Source organism: Mixophyes fleayi, chromosome 10, assembly GCF_038048845.1.
Source record: "Mixophyes fleayi isolate aMixFle1 chromosome 10, aMixFle1.hap1, whole genome shotgun sequence".
NCBI lineage: Eukaryota > Metazoa > Chordata > Amphibia > Anura > Limnodynastidae > Mixophyes > Mixophyes fleayi.
The window spans coordinates 43,043,218-43,062,917 of NC_134411.1; the positions used below are offsets into that span (position 1 = coordinate 43,043,218).

A 19,700-nucleotide genomic window follows, 5' to 3' on the forward strand; every position below is an offset into this window, starting at 1 on the left:
GTAAAATCTGACTTGTTTATTCCTTTAGGACTGGAGCACCCGTGTCTGCCTATAGGGTTGTATCTTCTTATTGGAATAATTTGTTTTCGCCTGCTTCATTCTGGTTTAAAACTATTGCGTACACAGTACGGATAAATATTTCATTTTCTCTTAACATAAAATACATCTTACCTTTTGATTTTTATTATGTTGAACAAACTTAAAAGTACAAAAAATACAGATAACACTTTCAGGAAAAGTATTTAAAATGTAATTACCAGATAGAAACTCTCTATATTGTATCGCCTTTTGGTGCTTGTCCAAATACTAATGAATAGATTGCTATGGCTTAAATGGTGTCTATGCATACCGTTCAGACCATGAAAGCAATAAGCGGCATCAAAATAGTTTTTACCAAAGTGATCGATGGAGTTTGATTTTGACTAATGTACAAGCTCCATTTCACTTCCAGTGAATGTAGCCTAGGACAGCTCAGAGCCCTAAAATTGTACTTGTGCCTTTGGATGTATAGGTTCATTATCTATCAATTGAAGCGCTGGGAGATTTCCATATAAGATCTTTTCCAGCATATTTGAGCACTGTGACTAAAATCTACTACATTACATTTAAAACATATTTCTATCTGTCCCACAATCGTTATAGTTCTGTGATATTATTACTGAAAAAGCAGCAAGTATTAACATTTTACCAATGGTTTTCTTAACATCCTGCTGCATAACAGGTTTCTGAATAACTGGTCCCATTCCCATATAATAACGTCTATGTGTTGGACAGCTGTGTGTGGTCACCTTCATGTACAATCCTCTTTTGGACAAAGTGCTGCAGGAAACTTAGGAGACTCATCTCCTGGGGATCCCAGCTATCTGAATCAGAGTGCCAATAGGATTTGATCAGGCTGATATGTATCTTGGGGAAAGTGAGGCTGCCCATAAGTCTCCCATATTGCTCAAAAGAATGCTTCGACTGAGTTCTAATAGCAGAATGTAGGGACTTGTTATTCCTGTATTTCAAGTTCACAGCAATTGCTTCCAAGATTCAGGTAATAGGAGGAAAATCATCATCGGAGACCAAGCAAGATACTGCAGACTAATCAAAAAGTGGACATCCACGTTAAAGGACTATCCCATGATGTGATATCAGACTGAAGAGCTAGAATGCCAGAAATCTACAGAATTCACCACTGATTCCCCCAACCAAGCTCATGCAGAATTTTCTTTCATATGTTTTCAGTTTAGTATCTTGTTTTAGCTAACTTTTCTTTGAATTATCCTGCAACAGTAAATGCTTCTGCTTTGAATTAAAATCTGTTTTATATATACTGTTAGCATGGTGTTTATCCTTTATTAATATAGTGTCTGCATATTATAGTGTTTTACAAATCAGAATGTATCCATTCTCATTAGTCCCTGTCCCATTGGGGTGTTCAGTCTAAATTCTCTACCACATAGGAACCCTGGGCTATTTTTTATCAGAGGCCAAATAGCATATTTGCATGTTTTTTGGACTGTACTTGGGCAGGGGCACCTGGGTAAAAGCTATCCTAGTATTTAGAAGAAATACAAACCCCACAGTAGTGGATTATGGTCTGTTTTTCAATTGGACCCATCTGAGGCAGCAGTGTTAACTACTTTGCTCTGTAACAACAATCTTAATAGACATGCATAGTATTGCATGGAGTGTCACTGTTTTATTTTATTTTTTTAAATTCTTACCTCATGAATAATTTAGCTGTTTATTCAGAAAATGCTATTTTGTGCCTCTTGTATTTGTTTAATTTTGTCTCTGTTAGCTAGATTTCCATAGATTGAACTGTATTTACCTCTTCATTTCCATCTATAGGAAAAATTCTATCAAGGTCCCACTGAGATTTGAACTCAGATCGCTGGATTCAGAGTCCAGAGTGCTAACCATTACACCATGGCACCATCTGTCTGTGTAAAATCTGACTTGTTTATTCCTTTAGGACTGGAGCACCCGTGTCTGCCTATAGGGTTGTATCTTCTTATTGGAATAATTTGTTTTCGCCTGCTTCATTCTGGTTTAAAACTATTGCGTACACAGTATGGATAAATATTTCATTTTCTCTTAATAAAAAATACATCTTACCTTTTGATTTTTATTATGTTGAACAAACTTAAAAGTACAAAAAATACAGATAACACTTTTAGGAAAAGTATTTAAAATGTAATTACCAGATTGAAACTCTCTATATTGTATCGCCCTTTGGTGCTTGTCCAAATACTAATGAATAGATTGCTATGGCTTAAATGGTGTCTATGCATACCGTTCAGACCATGAAAGCAATAAGCGGCATCAAAATAGTTTTTACCAAAGTGATCAATGGAGTTTGATTTTGACTAATGTACAAGCTCCATTTCACTTCCAGTGAATGTAGCCTAGGACAGCTCAGAGCCCTAAAATTGTACTTGTGCCTTTGGATGTATAGGTTCATTATCTATCAATTGAAGCGCTGGGAGATTTCCATATAAGATCTTTTCAAGCATATTTGAGCACTGTGACTAAAATCTACTACATTACATTTAAAACATATTTCTATCTGTCCCACAATCGTTATAGTTCTGTGATATTATTACTGAAAAAGCAGCAAGTATTAACATTTTACCAATGGTTTTCTTAACATCCTGCTGCATAACAGGTTTCTGAATAACTGGTCCCATTCCCATATAATAACGTCTATGTGTTGGACAGCTGTGTGTGGTCACCTTCATGTACAATCCTCTTTTGGACAAAGTGCTGCAGGAAACTTAGGAGACTCATCTCCTGGGGATCCCAGCTATCTGAATCAGAGTGCCAATAGGATTTGATCAGGCTGATATGTATCTTGGGGAAAGTGAGGCTGCCCATAAGTCTCCCATATTGCTCAAAAGAATGCTTCGACTGAGTTCTAATAGCAGAATGTAGGGACTTGTTATTCCTGTATTTCAAGTTCACAGCAATTGCTTCCAAGATTCAGGTAATAGGAGGAAAATCATCATCGGAGACCAAGCAAGATACTGCAGACTAATCAAAAAGTGGACATCCACGTTAAAGGACTATCCCATGATGTGAAATCAGACTGAAGAGCTAGAATGCCAGAAATCTACAGAATTCACCACTGATTCCCCCAACCAAGCTCATGCAGAATTTTCTTTCATATGTTTTCAGTTTAGTATCTTGTTTTAGCTAACTTTTCTTTGAATTATCCTGCAACAGTAAATGCTTCTGCTTTGAATTAAAATCTGTTTTATATATACTGTTAGCATGGTGTTTATCCTTTATTGATTAAGTGTCTGCACATTATAGTGTTTTACAAATCAGAATGTATCCATTCTCATTAGTCCCTGTCCCATTGGGGTGTTCAGTCTAAATTCTCTACCACATAGGAACCCTGGGCTATTTTTTATCAGAGGCCAAATAGCATATTTGCATGTTTTTTGGACTGTACTTGGGCAGGTGTACCTGGGTAAAAGCTATCCTAGTATTTAGAAGAAATACAAACCCCACAGTAGTGGATTATGGTCTGTTTTTCAATTGGACCCATCTGAGGCAGCAGTGTTAACTACTTTGCTCTGTAACAACAATCTTAATACACATGCATAGTATTGCATGGAGTGTCACTGTTTTATTTTATTTTTTTTTAATTCTTACCTCATGAATAATTTAGCTGTTTATTCAGAAAATGCTATTTTGTGCCTCTTGTATTTGTTTAATTTTGTCTCTGTTAGCTAGATTTCCATAGATTGAACTGTATTTACCTCTTCATTTCCATCTATAGGAAAAATTCTATCAAGGTCCCACTGAGATTTGAACTCAGATCGCTGGATTCAGAGTCCAGAGTGCTAACCATTACACCATGGCACCATCTGTGTAAAAATCTGACTTGTTTATTCCTTTAGGACTGGAGCACCCGTGTCTGCCTATAGGGTTGTATCTTCTTATTGGAATAATTTGTTTTCGCCTGCTTCATTCTGGTTTAAAACTATTGCGTACACAGTATGGATAAATATTTCATTTTCTCTTAATAAAAAATACATCTTACCTTTTGATTTTTATTATGTTGAACAAACTTAAAAGTACAAAAAATACAGATAACACTTTTAGGAAAAGTATTTAAAATGTAATTACCAGATTGAAACTCTCTATATTGTATCGCCCTTTGGTGCTTGTCCAAATACTAATGAATAGATTGCTATGGCTTAAATGGTGTCTATGCATACCGTTCAGACCATGAAAGCAATAAGCGGCATCAAAATAGTTTTTACCAAAGTGATCAATGGAGTTTGATTTTGACTAATGTACAAGCTCCATTTCACTTCCAGTGAATGTAGCCTAGGACAGCTCAGAGCCCTAAAATTGTACTTGTGCCTTTGGATGTATAGGTTCATTATCTATCAATTGAAGCGCTGGGAGATTTCCATATAAGATCTTTTCAAGCATATTTGAGCACTGTGACTAAAATCTACTACATTACATTTAAAACATATTTCTATCTGTCCCACAATCGTTATAGTTCTGTGATATTATTACTGAAAAAGCAGCAAGTATTAACATTTTACCAATGGTTTTCTTAACATCCTGCTGCATAACAGGTTTCTGAATAACTGGTCCCATTCCCATATAATAACGTCTATGTGTTGGACAGCTGTGTGTGGTCACCTTCATGTACAATCCTCTTTTGGACAAAGTGCTGCAGGAAACTTAGGAGACTCATCTCCTGGGGATCCCAGCTATCTGAATCAGAGTGCCAATAGGATTTGATCAGGCTGATATGTATCTTGGGGAAAGTGAGGCTGCCCATAAGTCTCCCATATTGCTCAAAAGAATGCTTCGACTGAGTTCTAATAGCAGAATGTAGGGACTTGTTATTCCTGTATTTCAAGTTCACAGCAATTGCTTCCAAGATTCAGGTAATAGGAGGAAAATCATCATCGGAGACCAAGCAAGATACTGCAGACTAATCAAAAAGTGGACATCCACGTTAAAGGACTATCCCATGATGTGAAATCAGACTGAAGAGCTAGAATGCCAGAAATCTACAGAATTCACCACTGATTCCCCCAACCAAGCTCATGCAGAATTTTCTTTCATATGTTTTCAGTTTAGTATCTTGTTTTAGCTAACTTTTCTTTGAATTATCCTGCAACAGTAAATGCTTCTGCTTTGAATTAAAATCTGTTTTATATATACTGTTAGCATGGTGTTTATCCTTTATTGATTAAGTGTCTGCACATTATAGTGTTTTACAAATCAGAATGTATCCATTCTCATTAGTCCCTGTCCCATTGGGGTGTTCAGTCTAAATTCTCTACCACATAGGAACCCTGGGCTATTTTTTATCAGAGGCCAAATAGCATATTTGCATGTTTTTTGGACTGTACTTGGGCAGGTGTACCTGGGTAAAAGCTATCCTAGTATTTAGAAGAAATACAAACCCCACAGTAGTGGATTATGGTCTGTTTTTCAATTGGACCCATCTGAGGCAGCAGTGTTAACTACTTTGCTCTGTAACAACAATCTTAATACACATGCATAGTATTGCATGGAGTGTCACTGTTTTATTTTATTTTTTTTTAATTCTTACCTCATGAATAATTTAGCTGTTTATTCAGAAAATGCTATTTTGTGCCTCTTGTATTTGTTTAATTTTGTCTCTGTTAGCTAGATTTCCATAGATTGAACTGTATTTACCTCTTCATTTCCATCTATAGGAAAAATTCTATCAAGGTCCCACTGAGATTTGAACTCAGATCGCTGGATTCAGAGTCCAGAGTGCTAACCATTACACCATGGCACCATCTGTGTAAAAATCTGACTTGTTTATTCCTTTAGGACTGGAGCACCCGTGTCTGCCTATAGGGTTGTATCTTCTTATTGGAATAATTTGTTTTCGCCTGCTTCATTCTGGTTTAAAACTATTGCGTACACAGTATGGATAAATATTTCATTTTCTCTTAATAAAAAATACATCTTACCTTTTGATTTTTATTATGTTGAACAAACTTAAAAGTACAAAAAATACAGATAACACTTTTAGGAAAAGTATTTAAAATGTAATTACCAGATTGAAACTCTCTATATTGTATCGCCCTTTGGTGCTTGTCCAAATACTAATGAATAGATTGCTATGGCTTAAATGGTGTCTATGCATACCGTTCAGACCATGAAAGCAATAAGCGGCATCAAAATAGTTTTTACCAAAGTGATCAATGGAGTTTGATTTTGACTAATGTACAAGCTCCATTTCACTTCCAGTGAATGTAGCCTAGGACAGCTCAGAGCCCTAAAATTGTACTTGTGCCTTTGGATGTATAGGTTCATTATCTATCAATTGAAGCGCTGGGAGATTTCCATATAAGATCTTTTCCAGCATATTTGAGCACTGTGACTAAAATCTACTACATTACATTTAAAACATATTTCTATCTGTCCCACAATCGTTATAGTTCTGTGATATTATTACTGAAAAAGCAGCAAGTATTAACATTTTACCAATGGTTTTCTTAACATCCTGCTGCATAACAGGTTTCTGAATAACTGGTCCCATTCCCATATAATAACGTCTATGTGTTGGACAGCTGTGTGTGGTCACCTTCATGTACAATCCTCTTTTGGACAAAGTGCTGCAGGAAACTTAGGAGACTCATCTCCTGGGGATCCCAGCTATCTGAATCAGAGTGCCAATAGGATTTGATCAGGCTGATATGTATCTTGGGGAAAGTGAGGCTGCCCATAAGTCTCCCATATTGCTCAAAAGAATGCTTCGACTGAGTTCTAATAGCAGAATGTAGGGACTTGTTATTCCTGTATTTCAAGTTCACAGCAATTGCTTCCAAGATTCAGGTAATAGGAGGAAAATCATCATCGGAGACCAAGCAAGATACTGCAGACTAATCAAAAAGTGGACATCCACGTTAAAGGACTATCCCATGATGTGAAATCAGACTGAAGAGCTAGAATGCCAGAAATCTACAGAATTCACCACTGATTCCCCCAACCAAGCTCATGCAGAATTTTCTTTCATATGTTTTCAGTTTAGTATCTTGTTTTAGCTAACTTTTCTTTGAATTATCCTGCAACAGTAAATGCTTCTGCTTTGAATTAAAATCTGTTTTATATATACTGTTAGCATGGTGTTTATCCTTTATTGATTAAGTGTCTGCATATTATAGTGTTTTACAAATCAGAATGTATCCATTCTCATTAGTCCCTGTCCCATTGGGGTGTTCAGTCTAAATTCTCTACCACATAGGAACCCTGGGCTATTTTTTATCAGAGGCCAAATAGCATATTTGCATGTTTTTTGGACTGTACTTGGGCAGGTGTACCTGGGTAAAAGCTATCCTAGTATTTAGAAGAAATACAAACCCCACAGTAGTGGATTATGGTCTGTTTTTCAATTGGACCCATCTGAGGCAGCAGTGTTAACTACTTTGCTCTGTAACAACAATCTTAATACACATGCATAGTATTGCATGGAGTGTCACTGTTTTATTTTATTTTTTTTTAATTCTTACCTCATGAATAATTTAGCTGTTTATTCAGAAAATGCTATTTTGTGCCTCTTGTATTTGTTTAATTTTGTCTCTGTTAGCTAGATTTCCATAGATTGAACTGTATTTACCTCTTCATTTCCATCTATAGGAAAAATTCTATCAAGGTCCCACTGAGATTTGAACTCAGATCGCTGGATTCAGAGTCCAGAGTGCTAACCATTACACCATGGCACCATCTGTGTAAAATCTGACTTGTTTATTCCTTTAGGACTGGAGCACCCGTGTCTGCCTATAGGGTTGTATCTTCTTATTGGAATAATTTGTTTTCGCCTGCTTCATTCTGGTTTAAAACTATTGCGTACACAGTATGGATAAATATTTAATTTTCTCTTAATAAAAAATACATCTTACCTTTTGATTTTTATTATGTTGAACAAACTTAAAAGTACAAAAAATACAGATAACACTTTTAGGAAAAGTATTTAAAATGTAATTACCAGATTGAAACTCTCTATATTGTATCGCCCTTTGGTGCTTGTCCAAATACTAATGAATAGATTGCTATGGCTTAAATGGTGTCTATGCATACCGTTCAGACCATGAAAGCAATAAGCGGCATCAAAATAGTTTTTACCAAAGTGATCAATGGAGTTTGATTTTGACTAATGTACAAGCTCCATTTCACTTCCAGTGAATGTAGCCTAGGACAGCTCAGAGCCCTAAAATTGTACTTGTGCCTTTGGATGTATAGGTTCATTATCTATCAATTGAAGCACTGGGAGATTTCCATATAAGATCTTTTCCAGCATATTTGAGCACTGTGACTAAAATCTACTACATTACATTTAAAACATATTTCTATCTGTCCCACAATCGTTATAGTTCTGTGATATTATTACTGAAAAAGCAGCAAGTATTAACATTTTACCAATGGTTTTCTTAACATCCTGCTGCATAACAGGTTTCTGAATAACTGGTCCCATTCCCATATCATAACGTCTATGTGTTGGACAGCTGTGTGTGGTCACCTTCATGTACAATCCTCTTTTGGACAAAGTGCTGCAGGAAACTTAGGAGACTCATCTCCTGGGGATCCCAGCTATCTGAATCAGAGTGCCAATAGGATTTGATCAGGCTGATATGTATCTTGGGGAAAGTGAGGCTGCCCATAAGTCTCCCATATTGCTCAAAAGAATGCTTCGACTGAGTTCTAATAGCAGAATGTAGGGACTTGTTATTCCTGTATTTCAAGTTCACAGCAATTGCTTCCAAGATTCAGGTAATAGGAGGAAAATCATCATCGGAGACCAAGCAAGATACTGCAGACTAATCAAAAAGTGGACATCCACGTTAAAGGACTATCCCATGATGTGAAATCAGACTGAAGAGCTAGAATGCCAGAAATCTACAGAATTCACCACTGATTCCCCCAACCAAGCTCATGCAGAATTTTCTTTCATATGTTTTCAGTTTAGTATCTTGTTTTAGCTAACTTTTCTTTGAATTATCCTGCAACAGTAAATGCTTCTGCTTTGAATTAAAATCTGTTTTATATATACTGTTAGCATGGTGTTTATCCTTTATTGATTAAGTGTCTGCATATTATAGTGTTTTACAAATCAGAATGTATCCATTCTCATTAGTCCCTGTCCCATTGGGGTGTTCAGTCTAAATTCTCTACCACATAGGAACCCTGGGCTATTTTTTATCAGAGGCCAAATAGCATATTTGCATGTTTTTTGGACTGTACTTGGGCAGGTGTACCTGGGTAAAAGCTATCCTAGTATTTAGAAGAAATACAAACCCCACAGTAGTGGATTATGGTCTGTTTTTCAATTGGACCCATCTGAGGCAGCAGTGTTAACTACTTTGCTCTGTAACAACAATCTTAATACACATGCATAGTATTGCATGGAGTGTCACTGTTTTATTTTATTTTTTTTTAATTCTTACCTCATGAATAATTTAGCTGTTTATTCAGAAAATGCTATTTTGTGCCTCTTGTATTTGTTTAATTTTGTCTCTGTTAGCTAGATTTCCATAGATTGAACTGTATTTACCTCTTCATTTCCATCTATAGGAAAAATTCTATCAAGGTCCCACTGAGATTTGAACTCAGATCGCTGGATTCAGAGTCCAGAGTGCTAACCATTACACCATGGCACCATCTGTCTGTGTAAAATCTGACTTGTTTATTCCTTTAGGACTGGAGCACCCGTGTCTGCCTATAGGGTTGTATCTTCTTATTGGAATAATTTGTTTTCGCCTGCTTCATTCTGGTTTAAAACTATTGCGTACACAGTATGGATAAATATTTCATTTTCTCTTAATAAAAAATACATCTTACCTTTTGATTTTTATTATGTTGAACAAACTTAAAAGTACAAAAAATACAGATAACACTTTTAGGAAAAGTATTTAAAATGTAATTACCAGATAGAAACTCTCTATATTGTATCGCCCTTTGGTGCTTGTCCAAATACTAATGAATAGATTGCTATGGCTTAAATGGTGTCTATGCATACCGTTCAGACCATGAAAGCAATAAGCGGCATCAAAATAGTTTTTACCAAAGTGATCAATGGAGTTTGATTTTGACTAATGTACAAGCTCCATTTCACTTCCAGTGAATGTAGCCTAGGACAGCTCAGAGCCCTAAAATTGTACTTGTGCCTTTGGATGTATAGGTTCATTATCTATCAATTGAAGCGCTGGGAGATTTCCATATAAGATCTTTTCCAGCATATTTGAGCACTGTGACTAAAATCTACTACATTACATTTAAAACATATTTCTATCTGTCCCACAATCGTTATAGTTCTGTGATATTATTACTGAAAAAGCAGCAAGTATTAACATTTTACCAATGGTTTTCTTAACATCCTGCTGCATAACAGGTTTCTGAATAACTGGTCCCATTCCCATATAATAACGTCTATGTGTTGGACAGCTGTGTGTGGTCACCTTCATGTACAATCCTCTTTTGGACAAAGTGCTGCAGGAAACTTAGGAGACTCATCTCCTGGGGATCCCAGCTATCTGAATCAGAGTGCCAATAGGATTTGATCAGGCTGATATGTATCTTGGGGAAAGTGAGGCTGCCCATAAGTCTCCCATATTGCTCAAAAGAATGCTTCGACTGAGTTCTAATAGCAGAATGTAGGGACTTGTTATTCCTGTATTTCAAGTTCACAGCAATTGCTTCCAAGATTCAGGTAATAGGAGGAAAATCATCATCGGAGACCAAGCAAGATACTGCAGACTAATCAAAAAGTGGACATCCACGTTAAAGGACTATCCCATGATGTGATATCAGACTGAAGAGCTAGAATGCCAGAAATCTACAGAATTCACCACTGATTCCCCCAACCAAGCTCATGCAGAATTTTCTTTCATATGTTTTCAGTTTAGTATCTTGTTTTAGCTAACTTTTCTTTGAATTATCCTGCAACAGTAAATGCTTCTGCTTTGAATTAAAATCTGTTTTATATATACTGTTAGCATGGTGTTTATCCTTTATTAATATAGTGTCTGCATATTATAGTGTTTTACAAATCAGAATGTATCCATTCTCATTAGTCCCTGTCCCATTGGGGTGTTCAGTCTAAATTCTCTACCACATAGGAACCCTGGGCTATTTTTTATCAGAGGCCAAATAGCATATTTGCATGTTTTTTGGACTGTACTTGGGCAGGGGCACCTGGGTAAAAGCTATCCTAGTATTTAGAAGAAATACAAACCCCACAGTAGTGGATTATGGTCTGTTTTTCAATTGGACCCATCTGAGGCAGCAGTGTTAACTACTTTGCTCTGTAACAACAATCTTAATAGACATGCATAGTATTGCATGGAGTGTCACTGTTTTATTTTATTTTTTTAAATTCTTACCTCATGAATAATTTAGCTGTTTATTCAGAAAATGCTATTTTGTGCCTCTTGTATTTGTTTAATTTTGTCTCTGTTAGCTAGATTTCCATAGATTGAACTGTATTTACCTCTTCATTTCCATCTATAGGAAAAATTCTATCAAGGTCCCACTGAGATTTGAACTCAGATCACTGGATTCAGAGTCCAGAGTGCTAACCATTACACCATGGCACCATCTGTCTGTGTAAAATCTGACTTGTTTATTCCTTTAGGACTGGAGCACCCGTGTCTGCCTATAGGGTTGTATCTTCTTATTGGAATAATTTGTTTTCGCCTGCTTCATTCTGGTTTAAAACTATTGCGTACACAGTATGGATAAATATTTCATTTTCTCTTAATAAAAAATACATCTTACCTTTTGATTTTTATTATGTTGAACAAACTTAAAAGTACAAAAAATACAGATAACACTTTTAGGAAAAGTATTTAAAATGTAATTACCAGATTGAAACTCTCTATATTGTATCGCCCTTTGGTGCTTGTCCAAATACTAATGAATAGATTGCTATGGCTTAAATGGTGTCTATGCATACCGTTCAGACCATGAAAGCAATAAGCGGCATCAAAATAGTTTTTACCAAAGTGATCAATGGAGTTTGATTTTGACTAATGTACAAGCTCCATTTCACTTCCAGTGAATGTAGCCTAGGACAGCTCAGAGCCCTAAAATTGTACTTGTGCCTTTGGATGTATAGGTTCATTATCTATCAATTGAAGCGCTGGGAGATTTCCATATAAGATCTTTTCCAGCATATTTGAGCACTGTGACTAAAATCTACTACATTACATTTAAAACATATTTCTATCTGTCCCACAATCGTTATAGTTCTGTGATATTATTACTGAAAAAGCAGCAAGTATTAACATTTTACCAATGGTTTTCTTAACATCCTGCTGCATAACAGGTTTCTGAATAACTGGTCCCATTCCCATATAATAACGTCTATGTGTTGGACAGCTGTGTGTGGTCACCTTCATGTACAATCCTCTTTTGGACAAAGTGCTGCAGGAAACTTAGGAGACTCATCTCCTGGGGATCCCAGCTATCTGAATCAGAGTGCCAATAGGATTTGATCAGGCTGATATGTATCTTGGGGAAAGTGAGGCTGCCCATAAGTCTCCCATATTGCTCAAAAGAATGCTTCGACTGAGTTCTAATAGCAGAATGTAGGGACTTGTTATTCCTGTATTTCAAGTTCACAGCAATTGCTTCCAAGATTCAGGTAATAGGAGGAAAATCATCATCGGAGACCAAGCAAGATACTGCAGACTAATCAAAAAGTGGACATCCACGTTAAAGGACTATCCCATGATGTGAAATCAGACTGAAGAGCTAGAATGCCAGAAATCTACAGAATTCACCACTGATTCCCCCAACCAAGCTCATGCAGAATTTTCTTTCATATGTTTTCAGTTTAGTATCTTGTTTTAGCTAACTTTTCTTTGAATTATCCTGCAACAGTAAATGCTTCTGCTTTGAATTAAAATCTGTTTTATATATACTGTTAGCATGGTGTTTATCCTTTATTGATTAAGTGTCTGCACACTATAGTGTTTTACAAATCAGAATGTATCCATTCTCATTAGTCCCTGTCCCATTGGGGTGTTCAGTCTAAATTCTCTACCACATAGGAACCCTGGGCTATTTTTTATCAGAGGCCAAATAGCATATTTGCATGTTTTTTGGACTGTACTTGGGCAGGTGTACCTGGGTAAAAGCTATCCTAGTATTTAGAAGAAATACAAACCCCACAGTAGTGGATTATGGTCTGTTTTTCAATTGGACCCATCTGAGGCAGCAGTGTTAACTACTTTGCTCTGTAACAACAATCTTAATACACATGCATAGTATTGCATGGAGTGTCACTGTTTTATTTTATTTTTTTTTTAATTCTTACCTCATGAATAATTTAGCTGTTTATTCAGAAAATGCTATTTTGTGCCTCTTGTATTTGTTTAATTTTGTCTCTGTTAGCTAGATTTCCATAGATTGAACTGTATTTACCTCTTCATTTCCATCTATAGGAAAAATTCTATCAAGGTCCCACTGAGATTTGAACTCAGATCGCTGGATTCAGAGTCCAGAGTGCTAACCATTACACCATGGCACCATCTGTGTAAAAATCTGACTTGTTTATTCCTTTAGGACTGGAGCACCCGTGTCTGCCTATAGGGTTGTATCTTCTTATTGGAATAATTTGTTTTCGCCTGCTTCATTCTGGTTTAAAACTATTGCGTACACAGTATGGATAAATATTTCATTTTCTCTTAATAAAAAATACATCTTACCTTTTGATTTTTATTATGTTGAACAAACTTAAAAGTACAAAAAATACAGATAACACTTTTAGGAAAAGTATTTAAAATGTAATTACCAGATTGAAACTCTCTATATTGTATCGCCCTTTGGTGCTTGTCCAAATACTAATGAATAGATTGCTATGGCTTAAATGGTGTCTATGCATACCGTTCAGACCATGAAAGCAATAAGCGGCATCAAAATAGTTTTTACCAAAGTGATCAATGGAGTTTGATTTTGACTAATGTACAAGCTCCATTTCACTTCCAGTGAATGTAGCCTAGGACAGCTCAGAGCCCTAAAATTGTACTTGTGCCTTTGGATGTATAGGTTCATTATCTATCAATTGAAGCGCTGGGAGATTTCCATATAAGATCTTTTCCAGCATATTTGAGCACTGTGACTAAAATCTACTACATTACATTTAAAACATATTTCTATCTGTCCCACAATCGTTATAGTTCTGTGATATTATTACTGAAAAAGCAGCAAGTATTAACATTTTACCAATGGTTTTCTTAACATCCTGCTGCATAACAGGTTTCTGAATAACTGGTCCCATTCCCATATAATAACGTCTATGTGTTGGACAGCTGTGTGTGGTCACCTTCATGTACAATCCTCTTTTGGACAAAGTGCTGCAGGAAACTTAGGAGACTCATCTCCTGGGGATCCCAGCTATCTGAATCAGAGTGCCAATAGGATTTGATCAGGCTGATATGTATCTTGGGGAAAGTGAGGCTGCCCATAAGTCTCCCATATTGCTCAAAAGAATGCTTCGACTGAGTTCTAATAGCAGAATGTAGGGACTTGTTATTCCTGTATTTCAAGTTCACAGCAATTGCTTCCAAGATTCAGGTAATAGGAGGAAAATCATCATCGGAGACCAAGCAAGATACTGCAGACTAATCAAAAAGTGGACATCCACGTTAAAGGACTATCCCATGATGTGAAATCAGACTGAAGAGCTAGAATGCCAGAAATCTACAGAATTCACCACTGATTCCCCCAACCAAGCTCATGCAGAATTTTCTTTCATATGTTTTCAGTTTAGTATCTTGTTTTAGCTAACTTTTCTTTGAATTATCCTGCAACAGTAAATGCTTCTGCTTTGAATTAAAATCTGTTTTATATATACTGTTAGCATGGTGTTTATCCTTTATTGATTAAGTGTCTGCACACTATAGTGTTTTACAAATCAGAATGTATCCATTCTCATTAGTCCCTGTCCCATTGGGGTGTTCAGTCTAAATTCTCTACCACATAGGAACCCTGGGCTATTTTTTATCAGAGGCCAAATAGCATATTTGCATGTTTTTTGGACTGTACTTGGGCAGGTGTACCTGGGTAAAAGCTATCCTAGTATTTAGAAGAAATACAAACCCCACAGTAGTGGATTATGGTCTGTTTTTCAATTGGACCCATCTGAGGCAGCAGTGTTAACTACTTTGCTCTGTAACAACAATCTTAATACACATGCATAGTATTGCATGGAGTGTCACTGTTTTATTTTATTTTTTTTTAATTCTTACCTCATGAATAATTTAGCTGTTTATTCAGAAAATGCTATTTTGTGCCTCTTGTATTTGTTTAATTTTGTCTCTGTTAGCTAGATTTCCATAGATTGAACTGTATTTACCTCTTCATTTCCATCTATAGGAAAAATTCTATCAAGGTCCCACTGAGATTTGAACTCAGATCGCTGGATTCAGAGTCCAGAGTGCTAACCATTACACCATGGCACCATCTGTGTAAAAATCTGACTTGTTTATTCCTTTAGGACTGGAGCACCCGTGTCTGCCTATAGGGTTGTATCTTCTTATTGGAATAATTTGTTTTCGCCTGCTTCATTCTGGTTTAAAACTATTGCGTACACAGTATGGATAAATATTTCATTTTCTCTTAATAAAAAATACATCTTACCTTTTGATTTTTATTATGTTGAACAAACTTAAAAGTACAAAAAATACAGATAACACTTTTAGGAAAAGTATTTAAAATGTAATTACCAGATAGAAACTCTCTATATTGTATCGCCCTTTGGTGCTTGTCCAAATACTAATGAATAGATTGCTATGGCTTAAATGGTGTCTATGCATACCTTTCAGACCATGAAAGCAATAAGCGGCATCAAAATAGTTTTTACAAAAGTGATCAATGGAGTTTGATTTTGACTAATGTACAAGCTCCATTTCACTTCCAGTGAATGTAGCCTAGGACAGCTCAGAGCCCTAAAATTGTACTTGTGCCTTTGGATGTATAGGTTCATTATCTATCAATTGAAGCGCTGGGAGATTTCCATATAAGATCTTTTCCAGCATATTTGAGCACTGTGACTAAAATCTACTACATTACATTTAAAACATATTTCTATCTGTCCCACAATCGTTATAGTTCTGTGATATTATTACTGAAAAAGCAGCAAGTATTAACATTTTACCAATGGTTTTCTTAACATCCTGCTGCATAACAGGTTTCTGAATAACTGGTCCCATTCCCATATAATAACGTCTATGTGTTGGACAGCTGTGTGTGGTCACCTTCATGTACAATCCTCTTTTGGACAAAGTGCTGCAGGAAACTTAGGAGACTCATCTCCTGGGGATCCCAGCTATCTGAATCAGAGTGCCAATAGGATTTGATCAGGCTGATATGTATCTTGGGGAAAGTGAGGCTGCCCATAAGTCTCCCATATTGCTCAAAAGAATGCTTCGACTGAGTTCTAATAGCAGAATGTAGGGACTTGTTATTCCTGTATTTCAAGTTCACAGCAATTGCTTCCAAGATTCAGGTAATAGGAGGAAAATCATCATCGGAGACCAAGCAAGATACTGCAGACTAATCAAAAAGTGGACATCCACGTTAAAGGACTATCCCATGATGTGAAATCAGACTGAAGAGCTAGAATGCCAGAAATCTACAGAATTCACCACTGATTCCCCCAACCAAGCTCATGCAGAATTTTCTTTCATATGTTTTCAGTTTAGTATCTTGTTTTAGCTAACTTTTCTTTGAATTATCCTGCAACAGTAAATGCTTCTGCTTTGAATTAAAATCTGTTTTATATATACTGTTAGCATGGTGTTTATCCTTTATTGATTAAGTGTCTGCATATTATAGTGTTTTACAAATCAGAATGTATCCATTCTCATTAGTCCCTGTCCCATTGGGGTGTTCAGTCTAAATTCTCTACCACATAGGAACCCTGGGCTATTTTTTATCAGAGGCCAAATAGCATATTTGCATGTTTTTTGGACTGTACTTGGGCAGGTGTACCTGGGTAAAAGCTATCCTAGTATTTAGAAGAAATACAAACCCCACAGTAGTGGATTATGGTCTGTTTTTCAATTGGACCCATCTGAGGCAGCAGTGTTAACTACTTTGCTCTGTAACAACAATCTTAATACACATGCATAGTATTGCATGGAGTGTCACTGTTTTATTTTATTTTTTTTTAATTCTTACCTCATGAATAATTTAGCTGTTTATTCAGAAAATGCTATTTTGTGCCTCTTGTATTTGTTTAATTTTGTCTCTGTTAGCTAGATTTCCATAGATTGAACTGTATTTACCTCTTCATTTCCATCTATAGGAAAAATTCTATCAAGGTCCCACTGAGATTTGAACTCAGATCGCTGGATTCAGAGTCCAGAGTGCTAACCATTACACCATGGCACCATCTGTGTAACATCTGACTTGTTTATTCCTTTAGGACTGGAGCACCCGTGTCTGCCTATAGGGTTGTATCTTCTTATTGGAATAATTTGTTTTCGCCTGCTTCATTCTGGTTTAAAACTATTGCGTACACAGTATGGATAAATATTTCATTTTCTCTTAATAAAAAATACATCTTACCTTTTGATTTTTATTATGTTGAACAAACTTAAAAGTACAAAAAATACAGATAACACTTTTAGGAAAAGTATTTAAAATGTAATTACCAGATTGAAACTCTCTATATTGTATCGCCCTTTGGTGCTTGTCCAAATACTAATGAATAGATTGCTATGGCTTAAATGGTGTCTATGCATACCGTTCAGACCATGAAAGCAATAAGCGGCATCAAAATAGTTTTTACCAAAGTGATCAATGGAGTTTGATTTTGACTAATGTACAAGCTCCATTTCACTTCCAGTGAATGTAGCCTAGGACAGCTCAGAGCCCTAAAATTGTACTTGTGCCTTTGAATGTATAGGTTCATTATCTATCAATTGAAGCACTGGGAGATTTCCATATAAGATCTTTTCCAGCATATTTGAGCACTGTGACTAAAATCTACTACATTACATTTAAAACATATTTCTATCTGTCCCACAATCGTTATAGTTCTGTGATATTATTACTGAAAAAGCAGCAAGTATTAACATTTTACCAATGGTTTTCTTAACATCCTGCTGCATAACAGGTTTCTGAATAACTGGTCCCATTCCCATATAATAACGTCTATGTGTTGGACAGCTGTGTGTGGTCACCTTCATGTACAATCCTCTTTTGGACAAAGTGCTGCAGGAAACTTAGGAGACTCATCTCCTGGGGATCCCAGCTATCTGAATCAGAGTGCCAATAGGATTTGATCAGGCTGATATGTATCTTGGGGAAAGTGAGGCTGCCCATAAGTCTCCCATATTGCTCAAAAGAATGCTTCGACTGAGTTCTAATAGCAGAATGTAGGGACTTGTTATTCCTGTATTTCAAGTTCACAGCAATTGCTTCCAAGATTCAGGTAATAGGAGGAAAATCATCATCGGAGACCAAGCAAGATACTGCAGACTAATCAAAAAGTGGACATCCACGTTAAAGGACTATCCCATGATGTGAAATCAGACTGAAGAGCTAGAATGCCAGAAATCTACAGAATTCACCACTGATTCCCCCAACCAAGCTCATGCAGAATTTTCTTTCATATGTTTTCAGTTTAGTATCTTGTTTTAGCTAACTTTTCTTTGAATTATCCTGCAACAGTAAATGCTTCTGCTTTGAATTAAAATCTGTTTTATATATACTGTTAGCATGGTGTTTATCCTTTATTGATTAAGTGTCTGCATATTATAGTGTTTTACAAATCAGAATGTATCCATTCTCATTAGTCCCTGTCCCATTGGGGTGTTCAGTCTAAATTCTCTACCACATAGGAACCCTGGGCTATTTTTTATCAGAGGCCAAATAGCATATTTGCATGTTTTTTGGACTGTACTTGGGCAGGTGTACCTGGGTAAAAGCTATCCTAGTATTTAGAAGAAATACAAACCCCACAGTAGTGGATTATGGTCTGTTTTTCAATTGGACCCATCTGAGGCAGCAGTGTTAACTACTTTGCTCTGTAACAACAATCTTAATACACATGCATAGTATTGCATGGAGTGTCACTGTTTTATTTTATTTTTTTTTAATTCTTACCTCATGAATAATTTAGCTGTTTATTCAGAAAATGCTATTTTGTGCCTCTTATATTTGTTTAATTTTGTCTCTGTTAGCTAGATTTCCATAGATTGAACTGTATTTACCTCTTCATTTCCATCTATAGGAAAAATTCTATCAAGGTCCCACTGAGATTTGAACTCAGATCGCTGGATTCAGAGTCCAGAGTGCTAACCATTACACCATGGCACCATCTGTCTGTGTAAAATCTGACTTGTTTATTCCTTTAGGACTGGAGCACCCGTGTCTGCCTATAGGGTTGTATCTTCTTATTGGAATAATTTGTTTTCGCCTGCTTCATTCTGGTTTAAAACTATTGCGTACACAGTATGGATAAATATTTCATTTTCTCTTAATAAAAAATACATCTTACCTTTTGATTTTTATTATGTTGAACAAACTTAAAAGTACAAAAAATACAGATAACACTTTTAGGAAAAGTATTTAAAATGTAATTACCAGATAGAAACTCTCTATATTGTATCGCCCTTTGGTGCTTGTCCAAATACTAATGAATAGATTGCTATGGCTTAAATGGTGTCTATGCATACCGTTCAGACCAT

General features: G+C 36.1%; 10 non-coding genes across 10 annotated transcripts; all 10 read right to left on the bottom strand.

Moving 5' to 3' along the window:
• Positions 1-1,853: 1,853 nt before the first annotated feature.
• On the bottom strand, positions 1,854-1,925 carry TRNAQ-CUG (transfer RNA glutamine (anticodon CUG)). Its single transcript has one exon. It is a non-coding gene; the product is annotated as a tRNA-Gln (tRNA).
• A 1,864-nt stretch (positions 1,926-3,789) lies between these two features.
• TRNAQ-CUG (transfer RNA glutamine (anticodon CUG)) lies at positions 3,790-3,861 on the bottom strand. Its single transcript has one exon. It is a non-coding gene; the product is annotated as a tRNA-Gln (tRNA).
• Positions 3,862-5,722: 1,861 nt separating this feature from the next.
• Positions 5,723-5,794, bottom strand: TRNAQ-CUG (transfer RNA glutamine (anticodon CUG)). The gene has a single exon. It is a non-coding gene; the product is annotated as a tRNA-Gln (tRNA).
• Positions 5,795-7,655: 1,861 nt separating this feature from the next.
• TRNAQ-CUG (transfer RNA glutamine (anticodon CUG)) lies at positions 7,656-7,727 on the bottom strand. Its single transcript has one exon. It is a non-coding gene; the product is annotated as a tRNA-Gln (tRNA).
• Positions 7,728-9,587: 1,860 nt separating this feature from the next.
• TRNAQ-CUG (transfer RNA glutamine (anticodon CUG)) lies at positions 9,588-9,659 on the bottom strand. Its single transcript has one exon. It is a non-coding gene; the product is annotated as a tRNA-Gln (tRNA).
• A 1,863-nt stretch (positions 9,660-11,522) lies between these two features.
• Positions 11,523-11,594, bottom strand: TRNAQ-CUG (transfer RNA glutamine (anticodon CUG)). The gene has a single exon. It is a non-coding gene; the product is annotated as a tRNA-Gln (tRNA).
• A 1,865-nt stretch (positions 11,595-13,459) lies between these two features.
• TRNAQ-CUG (transfer RNA glutamine (anticodon CUG)) lies at positions 13,460-13,531 on the bottom strand. Its single transcript has one exon. It is a non-coding gene; the product is annotated as a tRNA-Gln (tRNA).
• Positions 13,532-15,392: 1,861 nt separating this feature from the next.
• On the bottom strand, positions 15,393-15,464 carry TRNAQ-CUG (transfer RNA glutamine (anticodon CUG)). Its single transcript has one exon. It is a non-coding gene; the product is annotated as a tRNA-Gln (tRNA).
• A 1,861-nt stretch (positions 15,465-17,325) lies between these two features.
• TRNAQ-CUG (transfer RNA glutamine (anticodon CUG)) lies at positions 17,326-17,397 on the bottom strand. Its single transcript has one exon. It is a non-coding gene; the product is annotated as a tRNA-Gln (tRNA).
• Positions 17,398-19,257: 1,860 nt separating this feature from the next.
• TRNAQ-CUG (transfer RNA glutamine (anticodon CUG)) lies at positions 19,258-19,329 on the bottom strand. Its single transcript has one exon. It is a non-coding gene; the product is annotated as a tRNA-Gln (tRNA).
• Positions 19,330-19,700: the final 371 nt, after the last annotated feature.